Raw genomic sequence first — 10,258 nt, 5'->3', positions numbered from 1 at the left:
TCAGCAGGACCGAGAAAGTAGCTGTTGTCATGACAGCACTGGGAAGCCCAGGGACTGAAAAGATCTTCATCAGCTCACTGCAGCAATTCTGTGCCAAAGGAACCGCGCTGCCTGTCTGCATACTGACAGCAGAGCCTGGGGGATGCCTGCTTGTCAAATCTCTCTGGTTTTGCTCTGCAAACTTCCCCACTCTTGCCCTCTGAAGCTGGAATATAGTTGCAATCTGGCAAAAATAGAGCTCTCCTGCCCTCCTCCTCCCCCTTCAATACCCCACACACCTTCTGTTCATCTATCTGGTTTAATAGGGCCAGCGCCTAGCTTTCCACTACTCCCGCTTGCCTTTCCCTGGCAACAAAAATGCCATGTAGAAGGCAGCAGTAATCTGTAGAAAACCTGTACAAATACCAGCACGTTCTGCAATCCAACTCCATCGATGTAACAACTGACACTCCTGTGATCTCAATGTTCGGGACCAGCATGCCTGTATGCTGTGATGTTTGCATGGCAGCTTTGGGGCAAGAGGCTGTGGCAGTATCAGCTACTTGGGGTCGTATTCTTGGCAAGGGTGGGATCTTGTCTGGTCAACTCTGGCCATTCCGTTCCAGGTAAATGCATTGTCTTTCACGCTGCAGTTAGGCAACTTGCTGTCCATGCCAACTGCCCCCCTGTAGTCACCACAAGCACCAGTTTTGGGAGATCTGTGAGACTATTCCATTCACAGTGAAGCTTTTATTTTACTGAAATGACTGAAAATGCTTGCTGGATGGCTGAGATCCTCATAACGTAAAAAAGGATGTAGAAAGTAAGGTCTTTCTGACTATGCACATGTTGATCGAGTTCCCATGCTGTTTATTTGAAGTACTGGGAAATACAAACTGAACATTTGGAAACTTGCATTATGCTCCTGCTGATTATTACTGATGGAACAGAAACCGAGATCAGGTGTTTTGCACCCAATCTCGCAGCAGCCACCTTTATTGCAAATTAAATGATCAGAGATGTGTGCTCTCAGATGAACTCTGCAAGCCTTGTCTGAAACTTCAGCCTCTCTGGTATTGATTGCAAAATTCACATTGACCTCAGTGGGACCGGAATGTCAAACTCAGCCCGAGAGCTGGGCGACTGAAGAGTTTTGACGAACTCATAGTAAACCCTGATATTGTTGGCCTATGGAGGATGGCTGCTAGGAAGTGGGGATTCCGCTTGTATCACACAGGAGAGTCTAAGTTGTACCACAACGTTTCCATAATTCAGAATGTAAACAGTTCAGAGGGTGCCTCTCGCAGGAAGCCTGGAATACGTTGCTGAATTGGGAGACCTAAATCCTCAGTTAGCTTAATGCCCCAATGATGTGCCCTGCAGATGCGCTGCACGTCTTCTAACAGGAAAAGCAGCAATTCCCCTCTCCTGAAGTCTATTCCCAGCTCAGTTGCTCACAGGCTCTCCAAAGCAACTGACTGTATAGGAGTGGGAAAACCGTTTTATCATTTGGTTATGCAGCAATTTAACCATGGTTAGAATGTGCATAATAGAGTCTCTTTCCCAGGATTGCTCTGAGGTATAGTTGTCTGTCTTTGAAGCCTTCTAGTGAGAGCTGTTATACATACACATGGAGTATTCTTAATAGAGATGGGCCTAGTTTTTAATCACATAACACTTTTGATTCTATTCAGTCTTTTAAAACGTCTTTTTTTCAGTGAAGATGAACATTCATTGTGTGCTTAATGATTTTTTGCCTAGTGACACATTTAAACTGTATTCAAGAAACAAATATCTTTCAGTACTTTTCCTAGGCAGTTCAGTGCCCCAAAACAACCTACTAAACTACCTAAAATATAGTAGGAAAACGTGTCACTATAAATTCTTATCAAGTTGTTGCTATAGAGACCTACTATCAGGACAAATGGCAGCAGTTTGGCTTTACATTACATTTAACTAGATAATTTATCAGAACCATCACCTTTACTGTTGAATTTCTATCTGAGTTTGGCAGTGCTAAGTATTTGTTTCATTTTTGTGAAAAGTGGATTCAGCTATTTAAAGCCTGGAAAGTATAGGAAACATTTTTATTATAGCACTTTAGAGCAAGGTGAAAAAGATCTAATTTTAAATGCAGTGCATCTTACAACAATTCATGCCCACATGTCTTCACATAAAACTGGGGACTCTAAGCTGATAAAACTATTTGATTTAGGTGTGCTAGTGCATGAGAGGTACAGCAGATAGGCATGTGTTATGGAAGTGTAACCTAGGCACTGAAAAGCGTTCAGGTATCAGTTCTGTAGAGAGCAATGACCTACTTCTGCCTTGTTCCTTCCAAGGAAAATCCTTTGGCACCACTTCAGGCCATAGTTTCTGTGCTCCCTGCTACCTTGAGGACCTGATCTTACACGAATGTTCCTTAGCCACGTTGTCGTGGTTTAACCCCAGCTGGCAACTAAGCACCCACCGCTCTCACTCACTCCCCCACGGTAGGACAGGGGAATCGGAAGGGTAAGAGTGAGAAAAATCACGGTTTGAGATAAAACCAGCTTAATAGGTACAGCAAAAGCTGCACGCACAAGCAGAGCAAAGCAAGGAATTCATTCACCACTTCCCATGGGCAGGCAGGTGTTTAGCCATCTCCAGGCAAGCAGGGCTCCATCATGCATAATTGTTACTTGGGAAGACAGATGCCACAACTCTGAACATCCCTCCATGCCCTCCTTCTTCTTCACCCCAGCTTTGTATACTAAGCATGACATCATACGGCATGGAATATCCCTTTGGCCGGTTGGGGCCAGCTGTCCCGGCTGTGTCCCCTCCCAACGCCCCGTGCCCCCCCAGGCTGCTCACTGGCAGGCCAGCATGAAAAGCTGGACAGTACTTGACTGCTTAGCAACAACTGAAAGCATCAGCACGTTATCAACATTTTTTCATCCCAAATTCAAAACATAGTCTTACACTAGCTTCTGTGAATAAAATTAACTCAATCCCAGCTGAAACCAGGACACACGTTCACTTCCCAGTTTCACAACCACAAGTTCCATGTAAAGAGGTACCAAAGCAGCCAGTTTTTTTTTTCCTCCCCCCCCCCCCGGCTGCCTTGATTATTTTCACATAAATTAAGTGCTGGGCCAATAGCTGTGAACCACTTGTCTTCCAGGTTTGTTATTCTAGCATGCATTTTGGAGGTCTTTTTCATACTATATCATAGAATCAATCTTTGGGTTGGAAGGGAGCCTTAAAGGCCATCTAGTCCAACCCCCCTGCAGTGAGCAGGGACATCTTCAACTAGATCAGGTTGCTCAGAGCCCCATCCTACCTGACCTTGAATGTTTCCAGGGATGGGGCATCTACCACCTCTCGGGGCAACCTGTGCCAGCGTTTCACCACCCTCATTGTGAAAAGTGTCTTCCTTACATGTAGTCAAAATCTACCCTCTTTTAGTTTAAAACCATTACCCCTTGTCCTACTGCGACAGGCCCTGCTAAAAAGTCTGTCCCCATCTTTCTCATAAACCCCCTTTAAGTACTGGGAGGCTGCAATAAGGTCTCCCAGGAGCCTTCTCTTCTCTTTTATTGCACTAAGTGACCTCAGTCCACCACCTGCACTGTACTGTGGTAACTTCCTTTGGCAAGTTGCATGTATATTCATTTCCATTACATGCAACGTATTATCATCAGCCTATGCTCTATATAGTAAAATATATATGCAAACCTCAACAAGCCAGTTTATGTCATGCTTAAAGTATGACAAAATAAATGCTGGTTTAAAAGCTATAAAAATACTAAAAGATGAAATATCTGAGAGTAACTCCCCTCCTCCCTTATCTAATTATAGTATTAATAAGCAACATGCTGAAATTTCATCTGAGATGTAGTAACCACAAGAGATCAGACTCTTGCACAAGTTCTCTCTCGTATGATAATGTTTGCAGTATGAGCATGTTTAACTTTTAATCGTACAAGCTGTCCACCTGAAGCCAAAAGGGCTGTTCCCATCTGGGCTCAGGTCTACTATATGAACAGGAACTCTGTTGCCCTGGTTGTATGCAACTCCAGATCAGGCCAAGAACATTTTCTGTGTTTTGCACTAATTTGTCCTGTAGCTCCAGTTTAATATGATTGTCCACTTTTTATCTTTAATTGTTGCTGTGCAAGATTAAGAAGCAATACCATGACACTTAAAAGTCACTTTGTCTTTATGGTTGGTGAAGCAACCCCGTTCTTATGGGCAAAGGAAGGCTCCGAGATGTGGCTACAACCTTGCAAAGAAACCTCTTTATGCAAAGTCACATCAAGAACTTCTTTCATTTAGGTGAAAGCATCAAGTCCTTAATATTTGAAAATACACCATAAACATACAACACCGGATCATTGAGTATGAAGGTTAATAAAAATACAGCCTAGCATTAACATTAAAAAGGCTCTAATTTTTTCTTCACAGGTAATTAGTTCACACAATGAAATAATCTCCTTTCTTATCCTGGAAACACACGCATAAAACAGCTCAGATAACATCATTTACATACAGGCTGCTGCATCCGCATGTTAATGTCTGGCAGTGAAAAGTTCAGACAAGTTTGTAATCCCCGATTTCCTGCGCGTGCTCAGCACCCAGATTCTCAGAAGAGAATGGGATGCTAAATATTACTAAGATGACAGGTCAGCTGCAGCCTGCGCCGCATCTGGACAGCTTGCAAGTTCCACAGTTTCCCAGAGCACAGGATCTTGGACGGTTCTGGACATTTTAACAGCGGGAGTGTTTTTTTAAGCAGATATTGCTATTTGTATATCACAGTTTCTTTTGTCTGTCACTTACGGTTATGGCGATCATTCTAAGCCCATTGTGCTGCAGCCGCTTGCTTTGTCCCCATTACTATATTGCTTGGTATTGGAACAAATCTGCATTCCCATTTAAAGCACTATCATGTCACCCATCAGCAATCATTTGCTTTCATCCCTTAAAACTACTATACAATGGCAACCACGCCATGAGGACAAAAGCACAGGCAGAGAGGAAAAAGGAGGAAAGCTGAAGTGGGCAAGTGGCAGCGGCAGCTGCAGAGAGGCTAACTGTTCTTTCGGCGTCCTTCCGGCTGAGTACTTGAACTTGGACCGATAACGTACGTGCCCATCATCTCCTGCCTCCCCCGTTAGCACAACTTATCTTCCCAGTGCCGATACTGGAGGGAGGCTGAGACTGGCTGCTCTTGCATCAAGGCCAACAGGTAACAACGCTGTTTTTACGGCACGAGCCCGTGAGTCTGCGTCTGCTGACATCTGCAGGAAAAAGGGAGGGCTGTGGGAGGGAAAGCCTCCTATTCCTGTAATATTGATTGCTAGCAGCACTTTTCAAAACACAAATCCAGCTTGCTGGGCATCCTTAAAATCAACAGCTCCTCAGCAGCTGTTGGAGGCGGCCACCTGATGAACTGAATAGCTGCACTGAAATCAGCTGCATCAATCCAGTTTGCTGCCTTCAGACAAAGATGTGGTTACAGCACCTGAGGGTTTGGGAATTGCCTAGAAAGTCCGGAGTGCTTAGGCTTTAACTGGGATTCACTCCTGTATACAGTCATCCTCCTAATAGTTTTAGAGGCAGCAGCTGCAAAGAGATCTTAGACTTCACAGACTGCCTATGATTAATTGCCTGAAAATATTGTAAAAGTTAGGGATGCTGTTAAAAGGTGAAATAACTGAAGTGCTCTACCCTGGAACCAGAGAGACGGGGAAAAGACGTATGGTAATTTGTGCAGAACACTTCTCTGAAATAGGCAGGGCTCAAAGCAAGGCTTTTGACTCCTATGTTTCACAAACATGACCTAACTGTGCTCCGTGGGGTCCACAGGATTTTAATGAGGCAAAAATGATCAAAATGTCATGACCTTTGTTCTTCCTTGTCCTAAATTCTGGACAATGGAAATGAAGAGGAGCTTAGCTAGGTTATATTTAGCTTATCACACAGAATGGAAGAGCTTTAAGATCATGAAAAAAAAAAAAGTTTTAAAATAAAATCCTGTGAGTTCAGAGTAGTTATCCTCCCCTTATTCCAAAGAATTGGATTATATAAGCAAGTATGGTTTTCCCAGTGTTGCAATTCATTTGAGTTAACCAGCTCCTCTTCACTAACACAATCTCCTAAACATTTGAGAGGCTGGTTCTTTAATGAGTAACTGCCACCTTGTAATAGCGATCGGGATCTCACACATTATCCAGGTACTTTGTCTTTATTAAAAATATTTATCTTTTGTAGGCACAATATACTAGAAACAGTAGTTACAAAATATTATAGGTATGGTGGCATAGGCTAAGAAAACAGCCAGAAATGTAATTCAAAGGTGCTTTAGAACAAAAAACCCCAGGCTTCCAGGCAACCTCCTCACTCACAAAATGACACCTTCAGCCAGTCCTCACGCATACTTCTCTGCAGTACCAGTCCCTGCATGTGTAAACTCTCTGAGATGGTCTCCAGGCAGCCAGAAATCAAACATGAAATAGCAGCAGTTACAAACATCAGAAAACATTAATCAGAAGGTTGTCTTTTTTCTCCTCTCTGTCTAGATATGAACATTTCAGCATATAAAAAGAATAAATGCAATCGCCGCTAACGGCTGTTTCCAAGACTGGTGGATGACCATGAAAATATTAAAAAAAAAAAAATCACTCATCTTTAAAGCTAAAACATCTGAAACAGCCTCCACGTTCTGCCTGACTTGGGATTTTACCAAAAAGAAAGTTGCACAATACAGAACAGTTGACTACATGTGTAATCAGTGCCAAGACTCAGCAGAATTTCGTATTGTGAAGAGGAGATTTTCTGAGTTGAGGGTTGCTGAATTTTGCAGCTGTTTTTCAATCGCTTTGAATGTACACTTGTCAATTAATGACAATTTTCTCAAATAAGTTCCTATCAATTTGTTTGTACCTACTAATTGTTTGATTTCTAGCAATGTGACTAGTACTTTGACTAGAAAAAACCCCAATCTTTTTTCTTCTAAATAGCATCTATTGCTGAAAATAAGGGAGATTTATCTGCAAGTTACTTGGAAACGTCAGGTGCCTCACATGACATACTTTGAGCTTTATCTTTCAAGTTGCCAAGCACCTACGGTTTTTAGCAATTTCCAGCAAGAAACTGGTGGCCTGGATTCATCTGCTTATGTAGGACAGACAGCCGCTCTATGGAGACGGCATTTTTTCTCCATAAGGAATACAGAATATTTTACACACTGAGCTGCAACTGGATTTAAAGTTGCAGGAGTCCTGCACAGTGCCAGTCACTTCATTGTGATTCAGGAAAACTACCGGATGACAACAGATGAGGATCAGGTATTTTTCTGAAAGTTTCCATTGACGAAATCTCTAGGCTGTAAGTAAATCTTGCTGCTTCTATGTATAGTTAAACCTGCAGCGTCTGCTTTTTTTTTTTTTTTTTAAACAGTACTCATTTCACCTTCAAAAGAGGAAGAGGGTGTTTCCATTTTTAGTCTGAAATTCTTTGATGTATTCCCATTCCATAGAACAGGGGTCTGGATAGAATTTGACAAAAAATTAATTCCTTATTTTAGGTTTGGTTTCAGCAATAAAGAAGTTAATGAGATCACATCTGTTTTTGTCCTGATACACTCTACAGCAATCCACTGGAAACAGCACCATTTGCTTACAGCTTTTTCTTTTATGCCAGACAGAACCTAACTCCACCTAAATCAGTGCTCTGAAACGCACCCATAGCAGGGCTGCCACAGGAGCCAATTGGCAACCACTCTGCTGATGTTACTTACCCATAGCTACAGTTAAGAGTTGCTTGCAATTTCACAACAACAGCTAGAAAATATTTAGAGAGACCTTAAAAACATTTTCTTTGGCATACAACAGAATGAAGAAACATGACAAAAAAATACCAAAACCTTCATTCCACAAGTCACATTTGAATACCGACACATCTGGAACAGCTGAGTAACAAGTTGTGCGTGTCAAGTTCACAAAGCAGCTGCTTTTAGCCTTCATTTTGGGCCAGACGTTTGCTTTCAGCCACCAGTATATTCCATTTTATTTTGTAGCAGCTTCTTCAGTGTTCCCATATGGACAAGCTAAATAGCTCCAAGGATATAACAGCAAGTATATAGAATGTTCTTTAGAAGAAATGAAGGCCAGATGTTGCTTTGTTATCTTCACGTGCATCCTTAAAAAAGGTAAATTAAGTTGTTTCAGATATATTATTAATGCCAGGTTTAGGCAATTTGTTCATTGGCCATTTAAATGTCAACTTTCCAAATGATGGAAAATAACATTTCAACTGAGGATTCAAACTGAAATAAGATTAAACTATCCTAGAATAACTTCAGAAAATCAGTATAACAAAAGCCAGGATCACAGGGACAAAAACGTATTGTGCAGAAGAGACATGATGACCCACTTCTGAGCTCTGAATGAGTACTAGTTATGGTTTGTTTTATTAGAAAAGAAAAACAACCCCACTTTATTGTTACAATATAATGAAGAGTTTGTGGTAAGAGTTATCCAGCACCACCACTGATTAAAAATCTTCCACTCTGCTGTCAACCAGGATATAACATAAGCCAGCAGTCCAAGTACTAGAGAATTTAGTAGAACTATTACTAACAGTGTAATCCATTAATGTTTTTCATGTATGTACTCCTGGTTACTACATCTAGTGGATCCAATAGGGTGGGTAATAATTCTTTCCCAGACTGTGCAATTAAAGTGATTTAGATAGAAATTAACTGTTTAAAATTTTTCTGATTTCCTGAAAATATAACCTTATTGGATTCATTTTTTGAGAGAGATATATTTAGGAGGAAATATTAACCGAAGACTACTTCCCTCCCCCAGTAATAACAGAAACAACGTTTGGGTTTCAATTGCCTGGTGAAGTCTTTCTCTTTCAGCCTGTCCATGACATACAAAAACTGCCAAGACACCAACTACAACTTTTTGAGTAATGTCACTTTATTAAGGGACTTAAAAGAATCACATTCTCTAGTAGTCTTGGAACAATGCAAATGGTGAACAAAAGACAAAAATAGATGTAATTGGTTCTGAAAAGCATGAACATCTGTAGAGAATGTGTTGCATTATTCCTAAGGACTCTTGCTTTTGAAAAAAAGCACATGTTCCATAGATACAAGTGTCAGTGCAATAGCCAATAAAGCAATCAGTCAGAAATATAAAATTATCCTAGATACAAGTGTAAAATAGATGTTTGAAGGCTGACAATATCAGCATTCTGACATTTCTGTATCTCAGGAGTGTGATCACTGGGATGAGTAATTCTGATGAGGTAAGAGACAGTAGATACTCTGTGGTAACACAAAGCCATACATTTTTTTCCATAAGACACAAAAAAATAGAGCACCCAATGAAACTGCAAATCTTTGCTGCAAGTGCCCACAGGAAGTGAAATTACAGTCTATGAGCATTACTACATTCCTGCATCACTTACATTTGCTGTCTTTGCCAAGTTATACCAGCAAAAACTTGCTAATTCTCCCACCCTCCCCCAGCATCAGTATAAACTGCACGTACTTCGCAGATATACCAAACTGACAACTGCTTTAAACACAGGCAAGACCTATAAATGTCCAAAAACCACTTAGTCATTCTTTCCTTTATTGGTTGCAATTCTTTTCTTGGCAGCAAAGCCAGAAAGAGATTGCAAAGCTTGACAGCTGAACAGCTCTCTCTGGAAGGGTTAGGGAGAGAACAGGGTGTGTCCTATTTGCTTTGCCCCAGGTGTTCCAGCAATGCCACTGAACTTAAACCTCAACTGGCTGAGCAATAAAAATCACATTCCTCTTCTTCGTTCTTATGTTTTGGATGGAAGGATGCACTAATTTGGGGCTAGAGTTCCAAGAAAAAAAAAAAAAAAAAAGAGAAGAAAGGCTATTTCATCAAACTTTCAGCTGGATGCTGTCTGCCTTCACCATGATTCATCTTCTTTCTTTCAGCCATCTCTCTCACACTGACCATCCAAGCTCTGCTGCTAAATTCTGCTTCCTATTCCTTCACTTCAAAGAAAATGGCAAAATGACAGGTAGGCAGACAGCGTACTCCGTGTCTTTGTGGCAGAGCCCCAGGAAGAACTGGCAGCAGAGCTGGGAGTGGCAGAAGAGTACAATGAACACAAACTCCTGCTTGGGGGGGCCAATGACAGAGAGTTAATTTCAAACTGCGTGTCAATCTCAGGCACTCCTCTATGGAAAAGCACAATGAATTATGTAGTCTCTAGTACAGCGATTTTAACCAGAACAGGA

The sequence above is a fragment of the Phaethon lepturus genome, unplaced genomic scaffold (genome assembly GCF_000687285.1).
Source record: "Phaethon lepturus isolate BGI_N335 unplaced genomic scaffold, ASM68728v1 scaffold1314, whole genome shotgun sequence".
In the NCBI taxonomy this organism is placed as follows: Eukaryota; Metazoa; Chordata; class Aves; order Phaethontiformes; family Phaethontidae; genus Phaethon; species Phaethon lepturus.
Note: the sequence above shows the minus strand (reverse complement) of the source record.